The 11,010-nt window shown below is 45.0% G+C and overlaps 1 pseudogene; it reads left to right on the forward strand.

The window, feature by feature from the left end:
- Positions 1 to 3,285: 3,285 nt before the first annotated feature.
- Positions 3,286 to 7,064, forward strand: LOC100355514 (palmitoyltransferase ZDHHC5 pseudogene; annotated as a pseudogene).
- Positions 7,065 to 11,010: the final 3,946 nt, after the last annotated feature.

Genomic DNA, 11,010 nt, shown 5'->3' on the forward strand with positions numbered 1-11,010 from the left:
TTCCTGCTGAAAATCTCAAAGTGAAATAATTTAGAACCTTGATTCTGGGAAAGTCTCAGGATGTCAAAAGGGCTTAAAATATTTGGTCAAAATAGGCTCACATAATTTTGAAATAGCATCCATCTGGTTAGTGTGATTCAACCAGTTCTAAACCAGATTTACTCATAAATCTGATGATTTTATAAAACAAGTATGTATACAACTTTTAACTCTTATGACTCAGCTTTTTCCAAACAATTCTGATTGTTTGCTAAGGCACAACATTTGTGATTTTTGGTCAGTCACCAAAGTGGAAGTAAAAACCTTGAATAGAAAAATAGCATATAAAATAACCCATTATTAGAAAAATTTAAGAGTCACAACCAGGAAGGAGAAGAAAGATTAAGGAAGCTGATTAGAAAATTCACAGATGGTTAAAAACTAAGCAAGAATTCTTAAAAGGAGATGCTGCAGTTTTTTTTTTTTTTTTAAACAAAAGATTCCATGACCAGCACTATGGCATAGCACGTGAAGCTGCCAACTGCAGTGCCAGCATCTCATTTGGTCACTAATTTGAGTCACAGCTGCTCCACTTTTTTTTTTTTTTTTTTTTTGACAGGCAGAGTGAACAGTGAGAGAGAGAGACAGAGAGAAAGGTCTTCCTTTGCCGTTGGTTCACCCTCCAATGGCCGCCATGGCCAGCGCACCACGCTGATCCAAAGCCAGGAGCCAGGTACTTATCCTGGTCTCCCATGAGGTGCAGGGCCCACGCACTTGGGCCATCCTCCACTGCACTCCCTGGCCACAACAGAGAGCTGGCCTGGAAGAGGGGCAACCGGGACAGAATCCGGTGCCCTGACCGGGACTAGAACCCGGTGTGCCGGCGCCGCAAGGTGGAGGATTAGCCTAGTGAGCCGCAGCGCCGGCTGCTGCTCCACTTCTGATTCAGCTCTCTGCTATGGCTGGGAAAGCAGTAGAAGATGGCCCATGTCCTTGGGCCCCTGCATTCATGTTGGAGACCTGGAGGAAGCTCCTACCTCTTGGCTCCTGGCTCAGCTCTGGCAATTGAGGACATCTGGGGAGTGAACAAGAAGATGGAAGATCTCTCTCTCTCTACTCTGCCTCTCTGGAACTCTGCCTTTCAAATAAATCAATAAATCTTTTAAAAAAAACATATTCCAAAATTAAAGTCCAAGGCTATTTCCAGATATTTTCTAACATATCAATATGCACATAAACAGCTTGTTTATAAAAAAAGCATCAAATTCTAATTTTATTTCAGTGTACCTTTGATATTCATTCCAAAATTTTAGAAAACAATGTAAATTTTTAAAATTATAATTGGGCAGACATTGTGGTATAGTAGATTAGGCAGGTGTCTGGGATGCCTCATCCCAGAGTGCTGGTTTGAATAATGACTGTTCCACATTTGTAAAAAAGTTTATTTATTTATTTATTTATTTGAAAGGCAGAGTTATATAGAGAGAGAGATTCCAAAAGACAGACATTTTCATCTAGTAGTTCACTTCCCAAATGGCCACAGAATCTGTGGCTAGGCCAGGCCAAAGTCAGAAGCTTCTTCCAGGTCTCCTAATGTGCTTGCAGGGACTCAAGCACTTGGGTCATCTTTTGTTGCTTTTCCAGGTGCATTAGCAGGGAGCTGGATTGGAAATGGAATAGCTGGGACATGAACTGCAGCTCAAATGGCTGCCACCATCTCAGCACTCTGCCACAGTGCTAGAGCCTCCTCTACTTCTGATGAAGCTCACTGTTAATGTGCCTGGGAAAGCAGTGGAGGATGGCCCTAGTGCTAGGCTCCTTCACCCCTGTGGGAGATTTGAATGAAGCTTTTGGCTTTCACACATACACAATTTTTCTTACAAGATTTTTCCTTTTCAAACCTTGTTTTAAAAGATTTATTTTATTTATTTGAAAGTCAGAGTTAGAGAGAAGTAGAGACAGAGAGGTCTTCCATCTGCTTGTTCACTTCCCAGATGGCTGCATTGACCATTGCTGTGCCAATTCAGAGCCAGAAGCCTCCTCCAGGTCTCCCACACAGGTGCAGGGACCCAAGGACTTGGGCCATCTTCCATTGATATCCCAGGCCATAGCAGAGAGCTGGATCAGAAGAGGATCAGCCAGGACTAGAACTGGCACCCATATGGAATGCCAATGCTTCAGGTCAAGGCATTAACTCACTGTGCCATAGTGCTGGCCACTTCAAACCTTCTGTTATGTGCTCATGCTTTCTGCAACTTACTTAAACCTTCAGTTTTTGTCCTATTTTTTTCCTTACATTCTAGAGTATTGCAGCCTTTCTACCTTATGAGAAAAATTTACATTATGAAATAATTCATTTTTTAAAGATTTATTTTTTTGTTTGAAAGTCAGAGTTACAGAGAGAGAGAGAGCGCACATTTCCATCTGCTGGATCACTCTCCATATGCCCACAGCAGCCAGCACTGGGTCAGAGTGCTTCATCTGAGTCTTCCAAATGGGTGCAGGGACCTAAGCACCTGGGTCACCTGCTGTTTTTCAGCAGCCACTAGCAGGGAGCTGGGTAAGAAGTGTGGAGCTGGGACTTGAACTGGTGTCCATATGAAATAATGGAATTACAGGAGGCTGCTTTAGCTGCTATGCCATTATTTTGGCCCCAAAATAATTTTTTTTTTATTTTTAAAGATTCTATTTATTTATTTGAAAGGTACAGTTACAGACAATGAAAGGGAGGGAGCGAAAGTGATAAAGGTCTTCCATCTTGCTTCAGCCCCCAAGTGGCTGCAATGGCTGGAGGGGTGCCAACCCAAAGCCTGGAGCCAGGAGCTCCCTCCCAGTCTCCCACATGGGTGTAGGGGCCCAGGGACTTGGGCCATCTTCTACTGTTTTCCCAGGCCATAGCAGAAGCTCTCTGGATTGGAAGAGGAGCAGCTGGGACTAGAACTCGCACCCATGTGGGATGCTGGCACTGCAGGTGAAGGATTAAGCTACTATGCCACAGCGTCAACCCCATCACCATCTCAAAATAATTCTTTAAAAACTTCTAAATTAACATAATTTTCAAAATGAAACAAGATAAAAATTTCATACTTACTTTTAAACCATCTTGAATTACTTTTAAAGAATGTTAAGATGTTAAGAGTACTTAACTTTGAGAGTGGAGAAGGGGTGGGGGCTATGGGTGGATGGCAGAGTGAGTAGGGGCAGGTGCAACTGCATGACCCTCATGAATGAGAGAAACGTCTCATGTGCCTGGGGCAGGGAGCCAATGGGAACACTGGGAGGGCTCGATACCCTGCCCTGAGAGCCATGGCTGTGTGCTGGCTCATGGAGGAGCAGTGCAGGCTTGCAGCATGCGGGGGCTCTGTGCTGCCTGTCAGAGGCCGGACAGCACTGCCGGGAGGCTGCGGCAACAACGATGGTGGCGGTGATGGGCACCACTCCAAGGGAGGCACCATAATCCAGTTGAACTCTTTCTGGAAAGCCCAAGATTGAAGAAGAAAGACCAGACACAATAACTAACCTGGAAACTGGGACATCTTTGGAATTGTGCCTTCATCCCGAGTTATTTTTTAAAGTATCACATGGTATCGATGTCTTCGTCTTATTCTGCTTATTGGGGAGAAAAGGCTTCAAGAATTTAGGTTTTCCTTCGGTTTTGCATAAACTCTATAGGAAATGGGGCCCTTGAAGGGCTTGGGAATAGCAAGAAGAGATTGAAGACAGAGCAGCTTGCTCTCTGTTTTCTCTCTTCTTAAAGGAAAGTATTTACAACTCAACTTGTAACAGCTGTAGTCCAGCATTAGCCATCAAGAGAGAAATAAATAATATTAGAGAGCCATTGCAGACTACAAACCCTGGTGAAGTCAAGGTGTGGGAGTGGTGGCATTGAGAAGGCTGCCTAGAACTGACAAGGGCTGCAGTGAAAGCAGCTCTTCTTCCAAGCTGGAAGGGGCTGCAGGTTCCTTCGTGGATAAAAATGCACAGTACACACCTCTTCTAGGTGCTGCTCACATTTTGTGGGAGTGTGGTAGTCGTGGAGGTACTAGGGTATCTCCTCAGGAATTTTCCTTGCTCAGAATTTCCTGCCCTGCCTTGATATTTCCCCTTCTTTTTTTTGAAGACCTGCCTCTGTCCATGAGCGGTACCTTGATCTGTCTGACTGTCCATGTTCTCTACCTGCAGCCATTTGTATGTGTACAACCTACTGTTTGTCTCCCACTTCTAAGCTGTTAAACTTGTGTTGTTTTTTTTTTTTTAATATTTATTTGAAAGTTACACAGAGAGAGGAGAGGCAGAGAGAGAGAGAAGTCTTCCATCTGCTGGTTCACTCCCCAATTGGCTGCAATGGCTGGAGCTGCACCAATCCGAAGCCAGGAGCCAGGAGCCAGGAGCTTCTTCCAGGTCTCCCACGTGGGTGCAGGGGCCCAAGGACTTGGACCATCTTCTACTGCTTTCCCAGGCCTTAGCAGAGAGCTGGATCAAAAGTGGAGCAGCTAGGACTCAAACTGGTGTCCATATAGGAGGCCGGCACTGCAAGCAGCAGCTTTACTTGCTACACCACAGCGCCAGCCCCCAAGTTGTGTTTCTTAACCTCCTCTTCTGCTTTGTTCTGGGGAAGCAGTTATTTATCACTTGCAATCACTTTTACCCCTCCCATATGTTTCCTTCGTTTAAGATATTTTGACCTTCAGTTTTGTTTGGGGATGTGGAAGGATGATAATTCTAAATTTTTGGTTTCCCTGATTTTTTTGTTTGTTTTTTTGTTTGTTTGTTTGTTTGTTTTTTTCTGGACTCTTCTCTGTTGGTTCCCTTATCCCATTGTCTTATCTGTTCTGCCTCTGCGTGGGCCTGGGCTATGCAGCAGGGCAGATCTCCCCTCAGAGCTCCAACATGCTGCAGAGTCTGGAAAGAGATTCAGACCCAGAAACACATCCTGGCCTCAGCAGCCGCTATCTTCTTAGTGGGAGCTACAACACTCTTCTTTGCTTGTACGTGTCCAGAACTAAGCCTGAATGTGTCACCTGCAGTGCCCATCTACAATGCAGTTATGTTTCTCTTTGTTCTGGACAATTTCAGTAGGGCCACCTTCATGGACCCAGGCATTTCCCCTCGAGCTGAGGAAGATGAGGACAAGGAAGATTTTCGAGCTCCCTTTACAAAACAGTGGAGATCAAGGGCATCCAAGTGTGCATGAAAGGATGTGCCACCTGCCACTGCTACTGTCCTCCTCGGCATTCCCACAAAGTGTCTGTGATAATTGTGTGGAGGAATTTGATAATCCCTGCCCCTGAGTGAACAACTGTATTGGCCATCAGAACTACCATTATTTCTTCCTCTTCCTCCTTCCCTTGACAGCCCACTCTATGGGTATATTTGGCTTTGGCCTCCTTTATGTCCTCTGCCACATAAAGGAGCTCTCAGGGGTCTGCACACTGTCACAATGGCAGTGAAGTGTGTTGCTGGCTTATTCTTCATCCCTGTAGCTGACCTCATAGGGTTTCATGTGGTGCTGGTGGCCTAGGGACGCACAACCAATGAACAGGTTATGGGTAAATTCCGGGGAGGCATGAGCCCCTTCACCAATGGCTGCTGTAACAATGCACTTTGCAATTCCCCAGCACCCAGATATTTGGGAAGACCAAAGAAAGAGAAGACAATTGTAATCAGACCTCCCTTCCTTCAGCCAGAAGTGTCAGATTACTGTGAAGATCATGGATAATGGCATCCAGGGAGAGCTTAGGGGAACTAAGTCTAAGGGAAGCTTGGAAACAACAGAGAACCAGTCCGCAAATGCCAAACCCCGGCCTCCTCCTATGCCAGACCTGAGCAGCTGCATGGGACTGCAAACACACCTTTGCCTGGCTACTAATGGAGATAGCAGCTTTTGGGGCAAGGACAGCCCCCCACACCAACCATGTATAAGTGTCAGCCAGGTTATAGTAGCAGCAGTATATCAGCTGCCCTGCCTCATTCCTCCAGCATCAAGTTAGTCATGGGGACAGTTTGAGGAAGCCAACCTCAACTGCAGAGAGCAGCCGTCATCCCAGTTACCACTCAGAGCCCAGCTTGGAACCAGAGAGCTTCTGTTCTCCCACCTTTGGCAAAAGCTTTCACTTTGACCCACTTTCCAGTGGCTCTCATTCCTCCAGCCTCAAGTCAGCCCAGAGAACAGGTTTTGTGCTGGACCAGTTGCAGTCCATGCGTTCAGAGGGCACCACTTCCATCTCCTGTAAGAGCCTGGCCAATCAGACATACAATGAAAGCCTGAACAAGACCCAGCTTTCAGCTACACCTCTCCCTTCCTGTCAGCCTGCCTGACCCAGCAATGGGAAGCTGAGAGGCATCCACGTTTGGTGCCAACAGGTCCAACATGAGAGCCCTCACCATTCTGTTATGACAATCTGTAGTGCCACATTGTGGCCTCCCTCCAGGGATGAGAGAAGCTGCTGCACCAGTCACCCAGCTCCCAGTCCATGAGGAAGAGCTGGGCTTGGGAGACTCAGGCATTCAGTCAACACCTGGCTCAGGCCATGCCCTCATAGGAGTTCCTCCTCAGCTGATCCAAAGAGATCACCACCGAGCAAGACTCCATTTGGACGCCCAGCTGTCCCATGTTTTGGGAAGCCAGAAAGACTAAGGGGCCAGGGACTAGGGTCCCCTGAACCAGGTCTAACCACCCCATATCTGGGCCATTAAACATCTTACAGCAGCCAAAAATCCCCTCCTGGTGTCTCTGAGATAGAGGAAGTGGCCTTGCAGCCACCTGCTGATGCCTGAAGATGAAGTACAGCTCAATACCACCCACAGCAAATCCAACAGCACCCAAGAGCATCAGCTCAGCCTCCCCTGGCCCCACAAGGGGAGGAGTCAAGAAACTCATGAGCGGGCGGTACCACCTGAGATATGGTGTGAGCCATCAGCACCTCCCCTTCCCTCACCACTGTGTCTACACCAAAGGGCCCCAGGTGGCCACCTTCCTTCCCCCAAGGGGCTCCCCTCCCCTGCACAGACATTTTTTAAAACCCCAATTCCCAGAGGATGAGTGTTTTATACAATGCAACAGAGTTGGAGAGTTGGGGCCCTGAGGCTGGGGTAGTAGCTCCCCCCTTTTACCTTTTAAGACCTTCCCTAATCCCTGGACCAGACTCAGTGGACATTTGTGCAATTGCTTGCCCTGGAGGACACCAGATCATTTTTAAACCAGAAACAATTTCTTTATTATTGTTATAGATTCCATTTTTTCTCTTCTTCATTACCAGGTGTGTGTATAAATATCAAAGAAATTATATATCTATCTTGGGATGGGAAAATGAGGGCGGGATATGTAGAAGAAGGAGGATCTTACTGTTCCTGGTCCTCAGTGCAGCAGGAAAAGAGGGGAGACACCAGAGTCTTCCTTTCCCCCCATGGTCCCTCTCTTGTCTGTTACCAACTAAGGAAGTAGTAGAACCCCCTGTTGGTGCTAAGTGATCAGGAAAGAAACCTGGAGAGAGGGGAGTCTGAGTTCTTGGTTAGAGGAAAGGACTTCTGGAAAGTTAGTTTCCTAGGCTTATTGGCATTTAGTTTCCCCAGGAAAGGGGTCAGAGCTCCATGACATTGGTGGTGGTGGTAGGAGGGGGATCAGGAAAAACATCTGGCCTAATTCAAAACACTATTAGAAAATCCCCCCTTTCTTGGGAGGGAGGGATTGGGTGGCTTTCTTAAGTGAGCCCCTCAGAGCTTCCCCTAGCCTACAGTTAAGGCGATTTTAAAGTGCAAGGACAAAAGAGAAAAATCCAAAATGCAATATTTTTCATCACATGCCAAAAATGGGATAGAGGAAAGGAGTGGCAGGCCTAGGCCCCTCCAGATGTCCCCTGGGGGTTACCCCTCAGGCCACCTTAGTATGGTGCTGGGTAGGGGGGTATCTGGGTTCTAATATCTAAATAGGGGAGACTCCAGCCTCTTCACAGAGTCCCTTTCATTTTTTATTCAGATTAGCCATTTTAAACTGACAAATGAGAGAAATCCTGATCTATCAGCAAATAAAGATTTATTTATTTATTTGAAAGGAAGAGTTACAAAGAGGCAGAGGCAAAGAGAGAGAGAGAGGTCTTCAATTGGCTGGTTCACCTTCCCCAAATTGTCACAACTGCTGGAACAGGGCCAATCCAAAGCCAGGAGACAGGAGCTTCTTCTGGGTCTCCTACATGGGTGCAGGGGCCCAAGGACTTGGGCACCCTTCTACTGCCTTTCCAGTGCATAACAGAGAGCTGTGTTAGAAGTGGAGCAGTCAAAACTCAAACCAGTGCCCATATGAGATAATGGCACTGCAGGCAGTGGTTTTACCAGCCATGACTCAGCGCCAGCTCCTTAAAGCTATGATTTTGAAAATTTTTCCTAAAAAACAAAACTCAAAAGGCTGATTCTGATTCATTGTACTTAATACACAGAACATAATTTCAACCTTGGTTAAAATTTTCGTATTTTGGCTGACACTCACTGGCTGCTGGTGTTTTGAATGACCTATGAATAATGGTATTTGCACGGAAGTTTCAGGAGCCCACTGAAAGGCAATGACAAGGCAGACCTCACTGACAGCTCATGAGAAAACATGTAACCATCGACTGCAAGCAACTGAACTCCATTACCAAGAAGCCTCCATCCAGACCATCTGTAGAGTTATAGAGAAAGGGAGAGACAGAGAGAAAGGTCTTCCATCTGGTTCACTCCTCAAATGGCCACAATGGCCATATCTGGGCTAATCCTAAGTCAGGAACAAGAGTTCCTCCTGGGTATCCCACGTGGGTGCAGAGGCCCAGGCACTTAGCAAATCTCTACTGCTTTTCCAGGTCACAGCATAGAGCTGGATGAGAAGAGGAGCAGCCAGGACTAAAAATCATGCCCACATGGGATGCAGGCACCTGCGGTGGTAGCTTAGCCCACTACATCACAGCCCCAGCCCCATTCAGAGATCTTTTAAGTGGCCATTTCTTATTCAGTCTTAAGGAGGTCAAGTGGTATTATCATAAAACAGCTTTTTCTTTTGTAGTTTCCAAATACAATATATTTATCTTAGAAAATAAGTGCTAAGGGGCAATAAGAATAGAGCTCTGATTACAATTGCTGTTTAGTCCAGACCGTAAAAGAACCAAGTTAGAAAACAATTTCTTGGGCTGGCACTGTGGCATAGTGGGTTAACACCCTCTCCTGAAGTGCCGGCACCCCATATGGGTGCTGGTTCTAGTCCTGGCTGCTCCTCTTCCAATCCAGCTCTCTGCTATGACCTGGGATAACAACAGAAAATTGCCCAAGTCCATGGGCCCCTGAACCCATGTGGGAGACTTGGAAAAAGAAGCTCCTGATACCTGGTTTTGGACCAACCCGATGCTGGTCATTATGGCCAATTGGGGAGTGAACCATGGATGGAAATTCTTTCTCTTTGTCTCCCTCTCTCTCAGTACCTCTGTCATTCAAATCAATAAATAAATATTTTCAAAACAAAACAAAAAATATCCACTAACAGCTGAACAAAATATTAAAAGAGATATTACCTGGTAGCACCATGTACAAGTTTGATACTTACCAAATACATTTCCCTAGATTTAAGTTGGAATTTCAATCTGGTTTCTGCCATTCTGAAACTCCTTAGGCCAATGACACCAGGTCAACAACTAGTTGCTCAGGTTATTTCTGATTCAAAGAAATATTCAGGAAGCAGCAAGACAGCTCACAGGGGTGATTTGTACCAGGGGCTGCTTTGCCTACTCTGGACTATGCTCCCTTCATGATCGCTATAATCTGTCTTTCAAAATAAAATAAAATAAAATAAAATAAATCTTTAAGATAAAATGAAAAAGCCAGAATCATGGAGCAAATGAACCTTAAGCACCAGAACAGTGGTGCTTCTAATACAAAAGTATTAGAGGTTAAAGCATGAAATATAGATATGCAGTGTAAGGTAATTATAAACGATGTATATACTTGCTGACCATTCTAATAAGAGAATAAACTCTAAAATAAAGGTACTACAGATAAATGACATTTTAGAGTAATGAAAGTGTCAATCAACCTGGATAAGATTAATTCTAGATATGCATGTATCTAACAAAGAAGCCCAACATTAAATGAAAGAAAATGACAAAAATCATAGAGAAAAGACTGGTCAAGACTAGTATTAGGAAGGGGGACTGTGGCATAGAGAGTAAAGCCACCAATTCTGGCACTCGTTCTAGTCCTGGCAGTTCTAGTGATCCAGCTCCTGGCTAACTCATCTTTTCAAAAGATTTATTTATTTATGTGAAAGACAGAGTTACAGAGAGTCAAACAAAGAGAGAGAGAGAGAGAGAGAGAGAGAGAGAGAGGTCATCCATCCACTGGTTCACTCCCCAGATTGCCAAAATAGCTGGAGTTGGATGCAGGGGCCCAAGGACTTGGGCCATTTTCCACTGTTTTCCTAGGCCATAGCAGAGAGCTGGATCAGAATTGAAACAGACAGGACTCAAACCAGGATCCGTATGGGATGCTGCCACTGCAGGCAGTGGTTTTGCCTACTGTTCCACAACATTGGCCAGCTTTGTAGCAATTTTGAAAGAAAATCAGCAGAGGAAGGCCTCTCTCTCTCTCTAGTACAGTATTAGATATAATAATTCTTAAAAATTAATATTAGGAGACAGAAATGTGTCACTTTTAATAATGGACAGAACAGGTTTGCAATATATTGGAAAGGATAAAGCAACTTGACCATGTACTTGAACAAAAGAATACACATTCTGTTCAAGTACTCACAGAACATTGTCTGCAGAAGATCTTTTGCTAGATCACAAAAAAAAACCTAAATAAAACTAAAAGAATAAAAATAAAAAAGGACATCCTATGACCACAGTAGATTCACCTGGAATATCAGTAACAGAAGAACATTTGAGAAGTGCACAATATGTGGAAAATAGGAGCACACTCCTAGGAGCTACAGAAACAAATCACAAAGGACAATAGCAAACATTGTGAAATGATTGGAAGTGAAATGCACATAAAAAAGGTAATGGGATATAG

This window comes from Oryctolagus cuniculus, chromosome 2, assembly GCF_964237555.1.
Source record: "Oryctolagus cuniculus chromosome 2, mOryCun1.1, whole genome shotgun sequence".
NCBI lineage: Eukaryota > Metazoa > Chordata > Mammalia > Lagomorpha > Leporidae > Oryctolagus > Oryctolagus cuniculus.